The sequence below is a fragment of the Symphalangus syndactylus genome, chromosome 2 (assembly GCF_028878055.3).
Source record: "Symphalangus syndactylus isolate Jambi chromosome 2, NHGRI_mSymSyn1-v2.1_pri, whole genome shotgun sequence".
NCBI classification, from domain to species: domain Eukaryota; kingdom Metazoa; phylum Chordata; class Mammalia; order Primates; family Hylobatidae; genus Symphalangus; species Symphalangus syndactylus.
In genome coordinates, this window is record NC_072424.2 from 63,607,700 (window position 1) to 63,629,976 (window position 22,277).

Below are 22,277 nucleotides of genomic sequence, written 5' to 3' on the forward strand. Positions count from 1 at the left end.
TCTTCCCTTCAAGGCAGTGAGTTCCCTTCTTGTGCAGGCTGTGTCTAGACAAGTCATCCAGGAGCCAGGGCCTGGAATGGGAGGCCTCATGATTCTGCTCAATGCCCTATTCTACTGTGGCTGAGCTGGTGTATAATATACAAGACAAAGTCTTTACTCTTTGCTCTCCTCAAGCAGAAGGAAGAAGTCACTTTCATTGCTGTGAGTCACACTGCCTGGGATTTGGGATGGGATAGTGCAAGCATTCCCTTAGTTTCCCCTGCTGGTATCTCACTAGTTCATGTGTCCCCCAAGTCTACTTGCATCAAGCCCAGCAGAACACTAGGACTTGCCTAGGAATTGCAATTCTTGTGTCCTGGATTTCCTTTGAAGTTTGTTTAGTAACCCAAAGCCCTTTAGCCCATGGTGTCGAGGCTTGCTGAAACTCAGGTTCCAGCAGCTGGGATGGACAATTCACCTTTGGCTAGGGCTGGCCTAAATACTCTCTCCATGAGCAAGCATTGGCTGAGTTCAGCATGATTTTTCCGTGTCTTTATTTTTTCTTTTTTGTTTATTTTTCTTTGTCTTTATGTGGTCCCCCCCGGCCCCGGCCACCCCATGGTTTTTCTTTCTGCTATGGGAGGGCAGCACTGAGTTGAACACAAAGATCCACAGTTGCTGTGCTCTCTGTCCCCTAAGCATGCAGGCTATCTCCCTGTGTTAGGTGGCTGCTGTCATGGGATGGGGGAGAGGTGGCATTAGTGATCCAAGACCGTCTTTCCTACCCTCTTCTGTGCCTCTTTCAGCAATATGAAGTTGATACCAGGTAGTATGAGCGGTCACTTGACTTCTGGTTCTTATGAAGGTGTTTTTTGTGTAGATAGTTGTTAAATTTGGTGTTTTTGCAAGGAGGAGTATCAGTGAAACCTTCTATTTGACCATCTTGCTCCACCTTCCAAGGACTTCATAATTATTCTCCCATTCATCATGAATTTGTTTCTCTCTACCGGATTATCCTCATAAATATAAAAACATACTACATTTCCCATCTTAAACCAAACGTTTCAAAACAAAACAAAAGAAAATACCTTTCTTGTCTTTACATCCCCTTCCTACTAACTTCTTATCTATCTTCTCTCTTTCATGGTTAGCTACATGAAAACACAGTTTCTGGTCAGAGTCTGTACTTTCTCACCTTACCGCCTTTCACCAACCCGCTCAAGTTGGACTGCTGTTTTTCAGGTCACTGATGACTTTCATATTTCCGAATGGTTACACCCACCCCTAACTTTTTGCAGTTCTTAAGGCAAGAGTTCAAATGGAGAGCTATAAAACATGTTACCAAGTGTTTAGAAGTTACAAATCAAGCTTTTAGACTGTTTAATAAAATGTGTCAATTTTTTTACCTTAACAAACATAACTTTATATTCACTATATGGTATTGAAAAAAAACTTGAAGTGTTTTTCCTACTTTTACTCACGCTCCACTTAACACAACACTTCTAATACCAGATGTGTGTGGGGTCTTTCCCTGCAGACCAACTAGTTCTCCAGTGGACACCAGCTGGGTGCTCAATAATTCAATTCAATTCTGACATTATTTGTGAATAATGTTAAATCCCAGAGGTTAGGGGCTGAGTTCCACAAGCCTGCTCTCGCTTCAGATGTGAATTGCAAGTACAATTGGCCTTCCATATCTCAGGTTCCACGTCTGAGGGTTCAATCAACCAGGGGTCAAAAATATTTAAAAAAACCCAATAAAAGCATACAAAACACAATAATAAAAATACAAATAAAAACCAATACAGTCAACAGTTATTAACATAGTATTTATATTGTATTAGATATTATACATCTCTCTAGATTGCTATTACTATTCCTATTAGTGTAGAGATAATCATCTCTAGACAAATCTAGAGATGATTTACAGTATATGGGAGGATATTTATAGTTTATATGCAAATACTCCACAATTTTATATAAGAAACTTAAGCTTCCTTGGATTTTGACATCCATGGGTGTCCTGAAACCTATCTCCTTTGAATGCCAAGGGACAACTGTAGTAGATTGTCACCCATACTTCTGTGACTGGCTGTAGATTGGCATTCCAATGACCCCCTCCTCAGGTTTGATTAATTTGCTAGAGTGGCTCACAGAACTCAGGGAAAAACTTTACTTATGTTTATGTGGTTATTAATGAATGATACAGATGAATATCCAGAGGAGATAAATAGGACAAATCATGAGGAAAGGAGCCCAGAGCTTTCATCCTTTTTCTGGGTGCCAGCTATCTGGAAGCTCATCCAAACTCAGATTTTTAGGGTTTTTATGGAGACTCCATTATGCAGGTAAGATTGATTAAATCATTGGCTATTGGTGTTCTGCTCAACTTTTTTTTTTATTATTATTATACTCTAAGTTCTAGGGTACATGTATACAATGTGCATGTTTGATACATAGGTATACCTGTGCCATGTTGGTTTGCTGCACCCATCAACTCATCATTTACATTAGGGATTTCTCTAATGCTATCCCTCCCCCAAACCCCCACATCCCGACAGACCCTGGTGTGTGATGTTCCCCACCCTGTGTCCAAGTGATCTCATTGTTCATTTCCCACCTATGAGTAAGAACATGGAGTGTTTGGTTTTCTGTCCTTGCAATAGTTTGCTGAGAATGATGCTTTCCAGCTTCATCCATGTCCCTGCAAAGGACATGAACTCATCCTTTTTTATGGCTGAATAGTATTCCATAGTGTATATGTGCCACATTTGCTTTATCCAATCTATCATTGATGCACATTTGGGTTGGTTCCAAGTCTTTGCTATTGTGAACAGTGCCGCAATAAACATACATGTGCATGTGTTTTTATAGTAGCATGATTTATAATCCTATGGGTTTATACCCGGTAATGGGATTGGCCAGTGATGATGAGTATTTTTTTCATGTGTCTGTTGGCTGCATAGATGTCTTCTATTGAGAAGTGTCGTTCATATCCTTTGCCCACTTTTTGATGTGGTTGTTTGTTTTTTTCTTGTAAATTTGTGTGAGTTCTTTGTAGATTCTGGATATTAGCCCTTTGACAGATGGGTAGATTGCAAAATTTTTTTCCCATTCTGTAGCTCACCTGTTCACTCTGATGGTAGTTTCTTTTGTCATGCAGAAGCTCTTTAGTTTAATTAGATTCCATTTGTCAATTTTGGCTTTTGTTTCCAGTGCTTTTGGTGTTTTAGTCATGAAGTCCTTGCCCATGCCTATGTCCTCAATGGTATTGCCTAGGTTTTCTTCTAGGGTTTTTATGGTTTTAGGTCTAAATTTAAGTCTTTAATCCATCTTGAATTAATTTTTGTATAAGGTGTAAGGACAGGATCCAGTTTCAGCTTTCTACATATGGCTATCCAGTTTTCCCAGCACCATTTATTAAATAGGGAATCCTTTCCCTATTTCTTGTTTTTGTCAGGTTTGTCAAAGATCAGATGGTTATAGATGTGTGGTGTTATTTCTGAGGCTTCTGTTCTGTTCCATTGATCTATGTCTCTGTTTTGGTACCATTACCATGCCGTTTTGGTTACTATAGCCTTGTAGTATAGTTTGAAGTCAGGTAGCGTGATGCCTCCAGCTTTGTTCTTTTGGCTTAGAATTGTCTTGGCAATGTGGGCTCTTTTTTGGTTCCATATGAGCTATAAAGTAGTTTTTTCCAATTATGTGAAGAAAGTAATCAGCAGCTTGATGGGGATAGCATTGAATCTATAAATTACTTTGGACAGTATGGCCATTTTCATGATATTGATTCTTCCAACCCATGAGCATAGAATGTTCTTCCATTTGTCTGTGTCCTCTTTTATTTCATTGAGCAGTGGTTTGTAGTTCTCCTTGAAGAGGTCCTTCACATCCCTTGTAAGCTGGATTCATAGGTATTTTATTCTCTTTGTAGCAGTTGTGAATGGGAGGTCACTCATGATTTGGCTGTTTGGCTGTTAATGTTGTATAGGAATGCTTGTGATTTTTGCACATTGATTTTTGTATCCTGAGACTTTACTGAAGTTGTTTATCGGCTTAAGGAGATTTTAGGCTGAGACGATGGGGTTTTCTAAATATACAATCATGTCATCTGCAAACAGGGACAATTTGACTTCCTCTTTTCCTAATTGAATACCCTTTTTTTCTTTCTTGCCTGATTGCCCTGGCCAGAACTTCCAACACTGTGTTGAATAGGACTGGTGAGAGAGGGAATCCCTGTCTTGTGCTGGTTTTCAAAGGAAATGCTTCCAGTTTTTGCCCATTCAGTAGGATATTGGCTGTGGGTTTGTCATTAATAGCTCTTATTATTTTGAGATACATTCCATCAATACCTAGTTTATTGAGAGTTTTTAGCCTGAAGGGCTGTTGAATTTTATCAAATGCCTTTTCTGCATCTATTGAGATAATGATGTGGTTTTTGTGATTAGTTCTGTTTATGTGATGGATTACGTTTATTAATTTGCGTATGTTGAACCAGCCTTGCATCCCAGAGATGAAGCCGACTTGATCATGTTGGATAAGCTTTTCGATGTGCTGCTTTATTGGGTTTGCCAGTATTTTATTGAGGATTTTCACATCGATGTTCATCAGGAATATTGCTCTAAAATTCTCTTTTTTTGTGTGTTTCTGCCAGACTTTGGTATCAGGATGATGCTGGCCTCACAAAATGAGTTAGGGAGGATGCCCTCTTTTTCTATTGATTGGAATAGTTTCAGAAGGAATGGTACCAGCTTCTCCTTGTACCTCTGGTAGAATTTGGCTGTGAATCCATCAGGTCCTGGACTCTTTTTTGTTGGTAAGCTATTGATTATTGACACAATTTCAGAGCCTGTTATTGGTCTATTCAGAGATTCAACTTCTTTCTGGTTTAGTCTTGGGAGGGTGTATGTGTCTAGGAATTTATCCATTTCTTCTAGATTTTCTAGTTTATTTGCATAGAGGTGTTTGTAGTATTCTCTGATGGTAGTTTGTATTTCTGTGGGATCAGTGGTGATATCCCCTTTATCATTTTTTATTGCATCTCTTTGATTCTTCTGTCTTTTCTCCTTTATTAGTCTTGCTAGCGGTCTATCCATTTTGTTGATCTTTTCAAAAAACCAGCTCCTGAATTCAGTAATTTTTTGAAGAGTTTTTTATGTCTCTATTTCCTTCAGTTCTGCTCTGATTTTAGTTATTTCTTGCCTTCTGCTAGCTTTTGAATGTGTTTGCTCTTGCTTCTCTAGTTCTTTTAATTGTGATGTTAGGGTGTCAATTTTAGATCTTTTCTGCTTTCTCTTGTGGGCATTTAGTGCTATTAATTTCCCGCTACACACTGCTTTAAATGTGTCCCAGATATTCTGGTACATTGTGTCTCGTTCTCATTGCTTTCAAAGAACATCTTTATTTCTGCCTTAATTTCGTTATTTACCCAGTGGTCATTCAGGAGCAAGTTGTTCACTTTTCATGTAGTCGTGTGCGGTTTTGAGTGAGTTTCTTAATCTTGAGTTCTAATTTGATTTCACTGTGGTCTGAGAGACAGTTTGTTGTGATTTCTGTTCTTTTACATTTGCTGAGGAGTCCTTTACTTCCAATTATCTGGTCAATTTTTGAGTAAGTGTGATGTGATGCTGATTAGAATGTATATTCTGTTGATTTGGGGTGGAGAGTTCTGTAAATGTCTATTAGGTCTGCTTTGTGCAGAGCTGAGTTCAGGTCCTTGATATCCTTGTTAAACTTCTGTCTTGTTGATCTGTCTAATATTCACAGTGGGGTGTTAAATTCTCCCACTATTATTGTGTGGGAGTCTAAGTCTGTTTCTAGGTCTCTAAGAACTTGCTGTATGGATCTGGGTGCACCTGTATTGGGTGCATGTGTATTTAGGATAGTTAGCTCTTCTTGTTGAATTGATCCCTTGACCATTATGTAATGGCCTTCTTTGTCTCTTTTGATCTTTGTTGGTTTAAAGTCTGTTTTATCAGAGACTAGGATTGCAACCCCTGCCTTTTTTTGTTTTCCATTTGCTTGGTAGATCTTTCTCCATCCCTTTATTTTGAGACTATGTGCATCTTTGCACGTGAGATGGGTCTCCTTAATACAGCACACTGATGGGTCTTGAGTCTTTATCCAATTTGCCAGTCTGTGTCTTTTATTTGGGGCATTTAACTCATTACATTTAATGTCGTTACATGTGAATTTGATCCTTTCATTGTGATGTTCGCTGGGTATTTTTCCTGTTAATTGATCCAGTTTCTTCATAGCATCAATGCTCTTTACAATTTGGCCTGTTTTTTTTTTTTTTTTATTTTTTTTTTATTAATTTTTTTTGCATACAAAAACAATAAACATTTTCTAAAAATACATACAAACAAAAAGATGCATATCAAACATATTAGGAAGGTTGCACATGGGAAGTCAGGGAATAGAAATGGGGGTGGGAGTTAAAATAAATGAGAGAGGGACTTTATATGGATCAGTGATAATAACTCAATCCTCTATTTGACAAAGAAGAGGGAGAAGGAAGAGGAAGAAAAAGAAAGTGGGATAAAGGATCAGAAAGGGAGGAAAATAGAAAAAATTAGAGTATGACTCCAGGGTAGACCTGTTTTGTTGTCATTGAGTTGGTTGGTTGGTTTGTCTGTTGTATTCTTCATGTTTCGCCAAGTTGGCCAGACTGGTCTCGAACTCCTAGTCCGAAGTGATCAACCCGCCTCGCCCCCTAGAGTGCCGGGACCACAGGCGTGAGCCACCACGTCCAGCCCCCACATTGCTTCTGGTCTCCATGGTAGACCTCCCAGACGGAGCGGCCAGGCAGAGGAGCTCCTCACTTCTACCCAGACACGGGGCGGCCGGGCAGAGGGGCTCCTCACTTCCCAGACGGGGCGGCCAGGCAGAGACGCTCCTCACTTCTTCCCAGACGATAGGTGGCCGGGCAGAGGCGCTCCTCACTTCCCAGACGATGGGTGGCCGGGCAGAGGCGCTCCTCACTTCCCAGACGATGGGTGGCCGGGCAGAGGCGCTCCTCACTTCCCAGACGATGGGTGTCCGGGCAGAGGCACTCCTCACTTCCCAGATGGGGCAGCCGGGCAGAGGCGCTCCTCACTTTCCAGATGATGGGTGGCCGGGCAGAGGCGCTCCTCACCTCCCAGACGATGGGTGGCCTGGCAGAGGCGCTCCTCACCTCCCAGACAATGGGTGGCCGGGCAGAGGCGCTCCTCACCTCCCAGACGGGGCGGCCGGGCAGAGGCGCTCCTCACTTCTTCCCGGACGGGGCGGCCGGGCAGAGGCGCTCCTCACTTCTTCCCGGACGGGGCGGCCGGGCAGAGGCGCTCCTCACTTCTTCCCGGACGGGGCGGCCGGGCAGAGGCGCTCCTCACTTCCCAGATGGTGGGTGGCCGGGCAGAGGCGCTCCTCACTTTCCAGACGATGGGTGGCTGTGCAGAGGCGCTCCTCACTTCTTCCCGGATGGGGCGCCCGGGCAGAGGCGCTCCTCATTTCTTCCCGGACGGGGCGGCCGGGCAGAGGCACTCCTCACTTCCCAGACGGGGCGAATTTGGCCTGTTTTTGCAGTGGCTGGTAGCAGTTATTTCTTTTCTTGTTTAGTGCTTCCTTTAGGAGCTCTTGTAAGGCTGGCCTGGTGATGACAAAAATCTCTCAGCATTTTCTTGTGTGTAAAGGACTTTATTTCTCCTTTACTTATGAAGCTTAGTTTGGTTAGATATGAAATTCTGGGTTGAAAATTCTTTTCTTTCAGAATGTTGAATATTGGCCCCCACTCTCTTCTGGCTTGTAGGGTTTCTGCAGAGAGATCTGCGGTTAGTTTGATAGGCTTCCTTTTGTGGGTAAGTCGACCTTTGTCTCTCACTGCCCTTAACAGTTTTTCCTTCATTTCAACATTGGTGAATCTGACAATTATGTGTCTTGGGGTTGCTCTTCTTGAATAGTATCTTTGTGGTGTTCTCTGTATTTCCTGAATTTGAATGTTGGCCTGCCTTGGTAATTTGGGGACGTTCTCCTGGATAATGTCCTGAAGAGTGTTTTTCAACCTGTTTCCATTCTCCCTATCACTTTCAGGTACACCGATCAAATGTAGATTTGGTCTTTTAACATAGTCCCATATATTTTGGAGGCCTTATTTATTTCTTTTTACTCTTTTTTCTCTAACCTTGTTTTCTTGCTTTATTTCATTAATTTGATCTTCAATAACTGATATCCTTTCTTCCACTTTAACAAATTGTCTATTGAAGCTTGTGCAGGCATCACGAAGTTTTTGTACCATGATTTTCAGCTCCATCACATCATTTAAGGTCTTCTCTACACTGTTTATTCTAGTTAGCAATTCGTCTAATCTTTTTTCAAGGTTTTTAGCTTCCTTGCATTGGGTTGGAACATGCTTCTTTAGCTCAGAGAAGTTTGTTATTACCAACCTTCTGAAGCCTACTTCTGTCAACTTGTCAAAGTCATTCTCCATCCAGCTTTGTTCCATTGCTGGTGAGGAGCTGCGATCCTTTGGAGGAGTGGAGGTGCTCTGATATTTAGAATTTTCAGTTTTTCTGCTCTGTTTTCTCCCCATCTTCGTGGTTTTTTCTATCTTTGATCTTTGACATTGGTGACCTGCAGATGGGGTTTTGATGTAGATGACCTTTTGGTTGATGTTGAAGTTATTCCTTTCTGTTTGTTAGTTTTTCTTCTAACAAACATCTAACCTGACTTCTAACAGTCAGGTCCCTCAGCTGCAGGTCTGTTGGAGTTTGCTGGAGTTCCACTCCAGACGCTGTTTGCCTGGCTATCACCAGCAGAGGCTGCAGAACAGCAAATACTGCAGAACAGCAAATATTGCTGCCTGATCCTTCCTCTGGAAGCTTCGTCCCAGAGGGGCAGCTGCCTATATGAGGTGTCTGTTGGCCCCTATTGGGAGGTGTCTCCCAGTTAGGCTACAATGGGGCCAGGGACCCACTTGAGGAGGCAGTCTGCCCATTCTCAGAGCACAAATCCCATTCTGGGATAACCACTGCTCTCTTCAGAGCTGTCAGACAGGGATGTTTAAGTCTGCAGAAGTTGTCTGCTGCCTTTCGTTTAGCTATGCCCTGCCCACAGAGTTGGGGTCTCGAGGCAGTAGGCCTTGTTGAGCTGTGGTGGGCTGTGCCCAGTTCGAGCTTCCAGTCTGCTTTGTTTACTACTCAGGCCTCAGCAATGGTGGACTCCCCACCCCCAGCCAGGATGCCATCTTGCAGATTGATCTCAGACTGCTGTGCTAACAGGGAACAAGAGTCCGTGGGTGTGGGAGCCATGAAGCCAGGCACAGAAGAGAATCACCTTGTCTGCTGGTTCCTACGACCTTGGGAAAAGCATGGCATTTGGGCAGGAGTGTCCTGTTTTTCCAGGTAGTCTGTCAGCTTCCCTTTGCTAGGCTAGGGAAATCCCCAAACCCCTTGTGCTTCCCAGGTGAGGCGCTGCCCCGCCCTGCTTCGGCTTGCCCTCCATGGTCTGCACCCACTGTCTAACCAGTCCCAGTGAGATGAACCAGGTACCTAAGTTGGAAATGCAGAAATCACCCATCTTCTGCATCAATCATGCTGGGAGCTGCAGACTGGGGCTGTTTCTATTCAGTCCCCCTGTGTTGATCAGCTCAACTTTTAACCCTTCTCCCCTCCCCTAAGGTTTTAGGGGGGCATGAAAGTTGTTATGCCTAATCAAGCCTTGATCTTTTCAGCCACTGACCTTCATTCTGAGGTTATATGCTTCCTTCCCACTGGCACTAACCACCTCATGAACATAAAAAACACACTCTCATTTTTCAGGGGATTCAAGGATTTTAGAAGATGTATGCCCAGGCACGAAGACCGAATAAGCATATGCCACAATATCACAATGACCTAGAAGGTCAGGTTTGAATTTTGAAATCTCAAACTCTTCAGAGTTTCTTGCTACAATGTGGCAGCATAAGACAAATATCTCCTGACACCTGGCCTATAATTTATTCTCTTCTCTTGATATCTTTTATTTTGTATCTGTATCTTGCACTTTGTATTGGGTTGAACAGTATTCCTTCAAAAGATATGTCCAAGTCTTAGCTCCTGGCATTTGTGAATGTGATCTTATTTGGGATTAGGGTCTTTGTGGATGTAAGTAAATTAAGGATCTTAGATGAGATCATCCTGGATTATGAGTGAGCCATAAATCCAATGACTGCTCTTCTTACAATAGAAAGGAGAGGGATATATGACACAGTGACATGGCAAGAAGGACATGTGAAGGCAGAGGCAGAAATTGGGGTTATGTATCTATTATACAAGAAATGCGGAGGATTACTGGAAGCATCAGAAGCTGGGACATAGGCATAGAACAGTGTCTTAGTTCATTTTCTATTGCTTATAACAGACTACTGGAAACTGGGTAATTTATAAAGAGGAATTCATATCTTACAGTTATAGAGGCAGAGAAGTCTAAAGTTGAGTGGCCATCTCTGTTGATGTCCTTCTGGTTGATGAGGACTCTCTTCAGTGTCCAGAGATGGTGCAGGACATCACATGGTAACGGGGCTAAGTGTGATAGTTCAGGTCTCTCTTGCTTTTAAAAATGAAGCCATCAGTCCCATTCCTATGGTAACCCATTAATCCATTAACCCATTGATATGGTTTGGCTCTGTGTTCCCACCAAAATCTCATCTCGAATTGTAATTTCCACATGTTGAGGGAGGAACATGGTGGGAGCTAATTGGATTATTGGGGTGGTTCCCTCCGTGCTGTTCTCATGATAGTCAATGAGTTCTCACAAGAACAGATGGCTTTAAAGTGTGGTAAGTTTCTTTTGCCCTCTGTCTCTCTCTCCCTCTCTTGCCTGCAGCCATGTAAGATGTGCTTTGCTTCCTCTTTGCCTTCTGCCATAATTGTCAGTTTTCTGAGACCTCTCCAATCATGTGGAACTGTGAGCCAATTAAACCTCTTTTTAAAAAATAAATTACCCAGTCTCAGGTAGGATCTTTATAGCAGTGTGAAAACAAATGAATACACCCAGTAATCCATGAATGAATTAATCCAGTCATGTGGGCAGAGCCTTCATGACCCAACTACTTAAATGTTTCACTTCTCAAAAATGCAACACTGAGGATTAAGTTTCTTTTCTTTTCTCTTCTTTTTCTTCTCTCTCTTTTTCCTTTCCTTTTCTTTGAGTAAGGGTCTTGCTTTGTAACCCAGGCTGGAGTGCAGTGCCATGATCACGGTTCACTGAAACCTTTATCTCCAAAGCTTAAGCAATCATCCCACCTCAACCTACTGAGTAGCTGGAACTACAGGTGTAGGCCACCACACTTGACCATTTAATTTTTTTTGTAGAGATGGGGTCTCACTATATTGCCAGTCTGGTCTTGAACTGCTTATCTCAAGTGGTCCTCTTGCCACAGTCTCCCAAAGTGCTGGGATTACAGGCATAAGATACCATGCCTGGTGGACTGTAAGTTTCAATGTGAGTTTTGCATGGCACAGACATTTAAAACATAGCAAATAGATCTTTCCTCAGAGCCTTCAGAAGGAATCAACCCTGCCAATACCCTAATTTTGAACTTTTGGTCTCCAGAAATTTGAGAAAATAAATTTTTGTTGTTGTAAGCCACCAAGTTTGTGGTAATTTGTTTTGGAAGCCCTGGGGAAAAAGACACTCTTGAAACAGCCTTGCATGTACAAGAATGGACTCCTCAGCTCAGGCATCACAACTGTGACCTCACCCCATGAAATCAGTTGTCCTTTGGTTACCCCTTAGGCCAACAGATGTATACACCAGCTGAGTCACCTGTCAAAACAGACCTGAGGATGAGGCCCATTTTGGTCCTTTCAGGCTGCTATAACAAATGTTCTTAATCTAGGTAATTTATAAATAACAAAAATTTATTGCTCACAGTTCTGGAGGTTGTGAAGTCCAAAATCAAGACACTAGCAGATTGATGTCTGGTAAGAAATAGCCCTCTCTGCTTCTAAGATTGTACCTTCTTACTATGTACTCTTATGACAGAAGAGATGAACAAGAATCCATGGGTCTTTTTTCTAAGGGAATTCATCCCATTTATGAGGGCTCCATCCATGTGGCTTAATCACCTTCCAAAGACCCCATTTCTTAATACTACTGCATTAGGAATTAGGTTTTAACATATGAATTTTGGGGGACACAAACATTCAGACAATAGCAAGGCTCAAGCAGGCTTGAAAGTGGCTTGCGGCTGTTGAGACAGGGAGTTCTGGGTATGCATATATAATCTTGAAGGATGCAGGTTCTGATTGGTACCTCCCTTTGGCCTTGTGGAATCCTTGCCCCATAGACAGCGGAAGGAGTATCAGAGTGGAACTTGCCAAAAGCTCCTTGCTTAGTTCTAAGAGTGTGTGTTTGTTAATTTTATATGTCAACTTGACTGGGCTAAGGAATGCCCAGATAGCTGGCAGAAAATTATTTCTGGGCATGTCTGCAAAGATGTTTCCAGAAGAGATTAGCATTTAAATTAGTCTAATAAGTAAAGCAGATCTACCCTCACAAATATGGTTGGTCATCATCCAATCCATTAAGGGCCTGCCTAGAACACAATGTGGAGGAAGGACAAATTTACCCTTTCTGTTTGAGCTGAACCGTTCATTTTTTCCGATTCTCAGACATAGTGCTTCTGGTTTATGGGCCTTCAGACTCATACTGGGATTTATATTATTGGCTCCATTGGTTCTCCAGCCTTTTGGCTTTGAGTAGAACTGGCTTTCCTGGGCCTCCAGTGTGTTGATAGCAGATTGTGGGACTTCTCAGTCTCCATAATCATTTGAGCGAATCCCTCATTATAAATCTATTTCTATATATCTATATATGTCATATTGGCTGTGTTTCTCTAGAAAACCCTGATAAATACAAGGTGGTACTGCTAATGGTCTCTTTCTGTCTAGGTTGTCTAACTTCTTAGCAGAATTTTATTCAGTTAATCACTATCTCCTCCTCTCTTCTCTGAAACACTTTTCTCATTTGGTGCCTGTAGTCTCTTGCTCTCCTAGTGTTATTGCCACCTTCTTGGCCACTCTTTTCAGTTTTCTTTGCTGGTTGTTCTTCTTTAAATGTTGGAGTGCCCTACTTCTTTCGGTAGCTATACTCTATCTTTAGTATTCTCTTTTCTTTCTTTTTTTTTTTTTTTTTTTTTTAGGGAGGTTCTCATTCTCTTGCCCAGGCTGGAGTGTAGTGGCATGATGTTGGCTCACTGCAACCTCAACCTCCTGAACCTCCTGTGTTCAAGTGATCCTCCTGCCTCAGCCTCTTGTGTAGCTGAAATTACAGGCATGTGTCACCATACCTGACTAATTTCTGTATTTTTAGTAGAGATGAGGTTTCACCATGTTGGCCAGGCTGGTCTCAAACAACTGACCTGGAGGTGATTTGCCTGCCTCGGCCTCTCAAAGTGCTGGGATTACAGGTATGAGCCATCGTGCCCAGCCTCCTTCTTTCTTTCTTTTTAATTTTAAAATGAAAAGAAGTTTATTAAGAAAGTAAAGAAATAAAATAATGGGTACTCCATAGCCAGAGCAGCAGCATGGGCGGCCTGACTGGGTATACTTATTTTTTGATCATAGGGCTGGATTATTCATGAGTTTTCCAGGAAAATTGTGGGTAATTCCTAAAGCTGAGGGTTCTTCTTCTTTTTAGACCATAAAGGTTAACCTCCTGACATTTCCATGGCATTTATAAACTGTCATAGTGTGGGAGTGTCTTTTAGCATGCTAATGCATTATAATTAGCATATAATGAGTAGTGAGGATGACTAGGTCACTTTCATTGACATCTTAGTTTTGGTGGGTTTTGGCAGGCTTCTTTACTACATCCTGTTTTGTCAGCAAAGTCTTTGTGACTTATATCTTGTACTGACCTCCTATCTCATCCTGTGACTAACAATGCCTAACCTCCTGGGAATGCAGCCCAGTAGGTCTCAGGCTTATTTTATCCAGACTAATATGGTTTGGCTCTGTATCCCCATCCAAATTTTATGTCAAATTGTAATTTCCAATGTTGGGGGAGGCACCTGGTGGGAGGTGACTGGATTTTGGGGGTGGATTTCCCCCTTGCTGTTTTTATGGTAGTGAGTGAGCTCTCATGAGATATGGTTGTTTGAAAGTGTGTAGAACTTTCCCCTTCACTCTCTCTTCCTCCTGCTCTGGCCATGTGAAGATGTGCCTTTCTTCCCCTTCACCTTCCACCATGATTGTAATTTTCCTGAGGCCTCCCCAGCCATGCAGAACTGTGAGTCAATTAAATCTTTTTTCTTTATAAATGACCCAGTTTCAGGTATGTCTTTATAGCAGTGTGAGACTCAACTAAAACACAGCCTCTATTCAAGATGGAGTCACTCTGGATGGAATACCTCTGACATATTTCCCCTCTCCCTTTTACAAGGGGTCCCTTAATTCTAAGGGTTGCAGAAGGATGAAGATCCATCTTCTATAACTTCTTCAGACTGAATAGAGATTATGATATTTTTGCCTATTAGGGTACCTTGTATTCAGTGTAGACAGGAGCTCAGTCTGAAAGCGTCAATATGGTGAGGGCCATCTATAACTCTGAGTTCTGATCAAAGGTGATATCCATCCCTCTTGTTTATTCTGAGCTGAAAACAAAATTCACTGGTTGGTTCAAAGGAATAAGCAGGGTCAGTTGCAGGTCAAGAACTCTATACAGCAGGGGTTCCCAATCCCTGGGCCATGGACTGATACTAGTCTTTGGACTTTTAGGAACTGGGCTGCACAGTAGGTGGTGAGTGGTGAGCATGTGAGCAAAGCTTCATGTTTATTTACTGTTGCTCCCCATCACTTGCATAACTGCCTGAGCTCTGCCTCTTGTCAGACAAGTGGTGGCATTAGACTCTCATAGAATTGTGAGCCTTATTGTGAACTGCACATATGAGGGATCTAGGTTGCATGCTCCTTATGAGAATCCAATGCCTGATGATCTGTCAGTGTCTCCCATCATCCCCAGATGAGACTGTCTGGTTGCAGGAAAACAAGCTCAGGGCTCCGACTGATTCAACATTATGGTGAGTTGTATAATTATTTCATGATATTATATGTTGCAATGTAATAACAATAGAAATAAAGTGCACAATAAAGTTAATGTGCTGGAATCATCATGAATCCTCACACCCCACCCCAGTGAAAAAGTAGTCTTCCACGAAACCGATAACTGATGCCAAAATTATTGGTGACCACTGCTGTACAGGGACTGTGTAGACAAAATATGAGGCCAGTTTTCCAAACAGGATTTTATCGGCTCTATGAGTAAAATTTGATTCCTTAAAAGTGTCTGTATCTAAAAGCCTTGGTAAGAAAACCAGTGTCTCAAATTGTGTCCCAAAGTGTCACCAATTGTTGGCTAATTGGTGCTGCAGTCAATTTCCTTGGGGTTGGGGGGTCTCTTTAGTATAATCCCTTTGTGGTTCATCAGGAAGATGTTACTGGAAAAGGGTCTGGTCTAGACCCCAAGAGAGGATTCTTGGACCTCACACAAGAAAGAATTTGAGGGAAGTCCATAGAGTAAGGTGAAACGAAGTTTGTTAAGAAAGTAAAGGGATCAAAGAATGGCTATTCCACAGGCAGGACAGCCTATCTTTAGTATTTTCATTCAGTTTTCTTTAAATGCTCATGTCTATCAAATTTGTATCTTTAGCTCAGCCCTCTCCTGAACTCCTGACTTTTGTATTCAATTATGTTATATGTCTCCACTTGGAGAATCTAGTAGGCTTCTAAGAATTCACATGTCCAAAAGCACTCTTCAGTACCCCTAAACTTGTACCTCCACCAGGATTCTCAATCTCCATTAATGTACTTTCACCTATCCCATTGATCAGGGTAAAAATCTTGGAGGTGTTCTTGAGTCTCCATTTTCTCTTACTCTCTGCATCCAATTTGTTGGCAAATTATCAGTTGGGTTTCTAAAATACATCCTAAATCTGACAACTTATTTTCATCTTCATTTTTATTAATTTAAACCTTGGCCAAGCCAGAGACTGGGTTTCTCCCTAGTCTTGTGTGCACACAGTTTTGCACACAGGACAAATGGAAGTAATAAATAAAATATGTAAACCAGATAATATCACTCTTCAGCTAAAGCCTTAATTGGCATCCTGTTGTGCTTTGAATAAAATCCCAAATCCTCTCTATGGCCTCTGTGACTTGCCCTTGCTCACCTCAGTCTTCATCCCCACCACTCTTCCCCTTGCTCACTATAGTCCAGCCACACTGACACTCTTGCATTCTCAAACATGCCAAGCTTAATTCTGCCTCAGAGACTTCTATGATTCTGATTCTCTCTTCTCAGACCTCAGATGTTTGCATTCTGGGTCCCCTCATTTTTGAGGTCTCTGCATTCTGTTCTCCTATTTAAAATAGACATGTAATTACCCAGCTAACTCTCTATCCAATTACCTTGTTTTAATTTTTTCATAGTACTCATCTCTAAGCTCCATAGGGTGGAAATTGTATGTTTTGTTATAGTGTCTTCAGCACCAAGAACTGTGTCTGTCAGAGAGATAGTTGGTACTCAGTAAACATTTGTGGGGTTAATGAATGTATAAGATAAAATTTCTCATCTTTGGAGTAGGTTATTTTTATATGTAAATAATAATAGAAAATAGAAAGTGGCAAATTTTTGTAGGAGAGCCAGACGTAAAATGCTATGAGTGTTTAGGGGCAAAAATTAGTATTATATGGTGATCTCAAGGAAGTCTTTCAGAAGGTCAAATTTGAGTTGGGTTTATACAAATGAGACACTTCAGAGATTGAGAGGAAAAGGCATTCTGGTTAATATGCTATTATAAGCAAGATCTAGAGATGGAAAGCTTAGAGTGCATGTGGAGAAGAGGAAGTTGTTTTGATTGAAGTACAAGGGAAGAGCAAGTGTGGAAAAGAAGGTTGTGATATCTATTAGGGTCAGTCTTTGGAGTACTTGTATGATTACTGGAGAACATGGTGTTCATTCTTTAAGCAATGGGGAAGGGTTTGTGTAGGAGAGTAACATAATTGGAGCGGGGGGGTCTGGAAGGTCTCTGGGAATTATGTATGAATGGATTGCAGCAAGGATAGGTGGTGTGCAGGTGGTATGTTAGAGGAGTTAATTATATGACCAGTATACTTTTCCAAATGGGAGGTTTTGAGGTGCTGGACTCTGAGTGAGAGAGGTGGCAGAGAGAATGGAGAGGAAAGCAGGAGTGTGATAGAGGTGGTAAAAGCAGAATCAGTAGACTTGAGAGCTAATTGGTCTTACAAACTGTGACATTCCTCCTCTTTCTGTTTTAGTATTTATTTTACTGCTAATTGCTATTATCTGTAGCATTAATCTTAGTAATTGCAATTATTTGAATGTTTGATAAAAGTTATTATGTTAATGTTCACAATTTTGTAATCAGTTTTGTCAAAAGTCTTAAAAGCTAAGTAGCAGATGCCTGCTTTCAGAGGATAATAATGGATCACCACATGCTAGGTACAATTACAAAGTTAAAATTGCTCTCACACTGTACATTTATGAGGACAATAATCCCTTGGGATGCTGTTTAAAATAGACAGAGCCAAATTCTATCCTCAGGCTGAATTAATGAGTCTCCTGAACTGTGAATGCTTGTCAATTGGCAGAATTTAAATCTCATCAAATACAGTGGAAGGCTTTCCATGCACACTATATTTTCTTCCATGAGAAATAAATTTATATAATTATATTATGCAAGAGCAATAGATTTCTCTCTTTCTCTCTCTCTCCGTGTGTGTGTGTTTGGATGCACTGATATGTTTGCAGTCACCAATGAACAGGAACCCATTTTACAGGTAACCCATGTACAGTAAAGTCTGATAATATATTATTGCTTGGAATTGAGTGTTGAATCTACAGTGTAATTAAATGCATGTCTTAATACACTATATTCATGGGGGTTCTATTTCTTTGAAACTCTTCTTGGTTTCTTTATGTAAAAAGGTGAGTTGTCAACATATTAAAAAAGTAATGAATTATAAACACATTAAAATAACTGTGACTTCATTTCATGTATTCTAATTTCCATGCATATTTTAATTCTGATATCCCAGTCACTTGGTCATATCAGATAACATGGAAATTCCAGTGCCTGGATCTATATACAGCTGTTGTATTTGAGTAAGTGAAAGTTATTATATTTTCATTTAAGATTTGCATTTTAGATATTTGTGGCTGTTTGTGCAGACTCTGTTGCCAGACTGCTTGGGTTTAGCTTTAGGTAATACACCTGACTTCTATGTGCTTTAAGTTCCTCATCTGTAAAATGGGAATGATAATTATACCGACCTGTCAGAATTATTATGAAGGATTAAATGAATTAATTTGTGTGTGGCCCAACACATAGTGAAAACTTAGTCGATGTTAGCTGTTATTACTGATGTCAAATATACATGCATTGCTATTGAAATTAAAGTTAATATCTGTAAATGCTAAATTATGATTCAGTGATTAATATTCTTTTATAACTTCAGTACTAGCTAGAAGTGATAGTTCTTTTCCAAATCTTTCCATAGTATTTTCTGCTTTGAAGAACAAAGGATATTATGTACTATGTGGATATTTTCCCTAATTATAAGTAGTAAGTAAAAATTATGCAGCTCAGTTTAACTGCCTTTGAATGTCTATTGGCATTTATATTGGTGAATGTAATAGGCAAATAATATATGATGTTGAACTGGTAAATAATGACACATTCAATTCAATGACACATTTGCTAATAACTATTAGCAATTGCACTAACTGTATACCAATAATCTGAAAGGTATAATAAAATCTATTATTTTTACAGTCATAATTCAATTATTAGTCTTACATTTATCAATATTTATCGTAACTCTCATAATAAAAAATAGAATAGAGGCAGGAAAATTTTTGTACTCCCTTCAGCCATATTTTCCCTATATTTAAAAAAGAAAGAGAAATTTCAAACCAAAACAAGAAGCCAAAGCAAACATACCACTCATCCCTGCTAAACTACTGCCATTTTTAGACATCTTGAGTTTTTTTTTCCCTTTGGTGGCAAATTCTTCTGATGCATAGTTTATACATCTTGAACATATTGATCACACTAGAACACATTTACATACTGTTTTCATTCCCATTCTGTACTGTGTCAGCACTCAACAAAAATGACTGTATTCTCTTGTTTCCCCAGTCCTTGGCCATATCCTCATTATCTTCCTATACTTCCTAATAATGGATATTCCTTATGCCTATCACTTGGGTCACATCTCTTCCCTTTTTTCTCTTACTAAATTAATTCTTTTGGATATATTATCTATACTTTTAAATTTTAATTATGTACTTGTTATTCACATTTTTTATGATTAGTTCCAACTTCTGCCATTATCTATGAAACATCCTGGGGTTGCCATAACAAAGCACCACATGTTAAATGGCTTAAAATAACAGAAATGTACTCTGACAATTCTGGAGGTCAGAAGTCCAAAATAAATGTGTCAGCAGGGCTGCACTCCCTCACAGGCTCCCAAGGCTCTAGAGGAAAAATCCTTCCTTGTCTCTTCCACTTCTGGTGGCTTACAGCCAGTACCTGGCTTCCTTGGCATGCGGCCACCTTACTCCAGTCTCTGCCTCTGTCTTCATATCACCGGTCCTCTGTCTGTCTTCTCCTTTTCTGCCTGTCTGTTCTGTGTCTCTCTCTTATAAGGACATTCAACATTGAATTTAGGGCTCACCTGGATAATTCAGGCTATCTCTTCATCTCAAGATTGAGCTCTCACTTAAGTTACATATGCAGAGATTCTTTTACCAAAGAGGATAATCTGCAAGTTCTAGAAACTGGACATGGGCATATCTTTTTGAGGGCTACTATTCAACCCACTACACAAGGTGTAAGAAAAACACTGCATAATCAGATGAGGAATGACAACCTATACCAGATCTATTGTTGAGTATTAGTGGGAGGTTGCGTGCTGATCTGTGGAACGCTGGAGTGCATGTGCCCTGTCTAACATGTCCAGCTCCTCCTCAGCTCTGGCTGACTGCTGACAGGCAGACGTACTGTTGCCAGATCTTCTGATATCCCCAGAGAGGCTGGAAATTCAGCTTTTTATGTGTTGGCAACTAATTAAAATTTAAAAACCCGCACAGAGTAAGTAACACTATGGGGAGAGCAAAACTGTCTGTGGGTCAGATGCAGCAAGGTGACAGTTTGTGAACTCTTGTCTACAGTCTGAGGTTCAGAGAGCAGCCTTAATGAAAACAGCAGAGAACTTTCACCCTAGAGATGAGAGAGGTGGTGAGTCTAATGCCATCTGAGATAGGAAGAAAGATGCTAATATTAACTTTGGCCACTCTCTGCTGTTTTAATTCAATGAGAAGCTCAAATAATTTTTAAATCTGAAAGGTCAGTTTCTTGTTGATGTCCTCTTATAAAATTTTAAAGTTGAGAATTGTGCAACAATGTTTTTTATGGCTTAATAGTGTGTGCCAATTTTTGGAAGGTGGTCAGAAACTTCTTCCTTATGTGCCAGTCAAACTTGACTTTCTGGCCTGATTCTTTTTCTACATTTTTTTTTTTTTTTTTGTAGCAGAGTAAATATTACTATGACTTAATGTCCCAGTGATACTGAAATATATGCAGCACCATGAATATGCTGTGCAATCTTTTATCTTCAACCCTTTGTACCATTTGATCCTGTTAGCACACGCTCAATTAAATTCCTACTGGTTCAGTTTAGATATAACTATCCACCAGTCTTTCTTAAGCCCCTAAGGCTGTATTGGGTGCCCTCTTACTAAACTCTGGAATAATGGCTCTCAGTGAGGCAGTACTGCCTCCTGTGGGGGATAGTCTGAAAATTAATGGAGACTTTTGTGCTTATCACAATGATTGAGGGTGTTACTGGAATTTTGTGGAGGAGGGACCAGTATGCTAATGTCATGTAATTCAAGAACAGTATCATACAATAAAGAATTGTCTCTCCAGGTGTTTACACAGATGAAAATAGGAAATAAAGAGAATTGCCTGCATTCACATAACTTGTTAAAATTTGCACAAATTTATGGGGTACAAATGCAATTTTGTTACATGCATAGATTGTGTAGTGGTCAAGTAAGGACTTTTAGAGTATCCATCACCTGAATAACATACATTGTACCCATTAAGTAATTTCCCGTCATCTACCCCCAGCCCACTCCCTCCCCTTTCTAAGTCTCCATTGTCTGTCATTTCACTTTCTACATCCAAGTATACACATTTTTAGTACACATTTATGAGTGAGAACATGTGATATTACACTTTCTGTGTCTAGCTTGTTTCACTTAACACGATTACTTTTATTAATAGTTCTATCCATGTTGCTACAAAAAACATGGTTTCATTTTTTTGGCTGAATAATATTTCATTGTGTGTATATACCACATTTTCTTTTCTAATCATCCATTGATGGACACTTAAGATGATCCCGTATCTTTGCTATTGTGAGTAGTGCTGGGATAAACACATGAGTGCAGGGAGCTTTTTGATATATTGATTTTTTTCCTTTGGGTAGATACCCAGTACTGGGATTGCTGGGTTGAATGGTAGTTCTATTTTTAGTTCTTTGTGAAATCTCCATACTGTTTTCCATAGACATTGTACTAATTTACATTCTTTTGTGGATGAAAGCTTGCTCACTTAAATTGTGTGCTGCCTGGGTAAGGTACATCACCTGGAAGGGGTTGTGTTCTGAGGAAAAAGTGATGAGAGCAAAGACTGTATTCAACTTCTCTCCCCGCAGGGTTATATATGGCAGAAAGGTCACATTTGGGGAGCTGGGGCGTACGAAGCCTGCTTCTGTGTATGGCCCAGTTGTTGAGGAACTAGGAAGCAACCACTGATGTTGTGCCTCTTCTGTAGACTATGTGGGTTTGTTTTCCTTGAACAAGTTCACCTCATGAGGTAACCTCATGAGAGACTCTGAGCCAGATCCACTTAGCTAAGCCTCTCCCAGAGTCCTGACTGACAGAAAGTGTGGGATAAATAAATGTCTGTTGTTTCAGGCTGCTTAATTTTGGGACAATTTGTAACATAGCGATAGATAACCAATACATACTAGTTAACAATTCTGTATATTTTTCCTGTTGAAATTGCTGGTGCGCTTTCTGTTTCTTGACTGATATGAACATGGAAATAAACATAAAAGAAATTTTAAAAAGAATAATATGGTTTACTGGGAGGAAAAATCTCAAACTACTTTAAGTTGGAATATTGATATTATTTATGAGTTCAGATAAAATAGCACCAAACTAAAGTGATTATTTCTATGTAT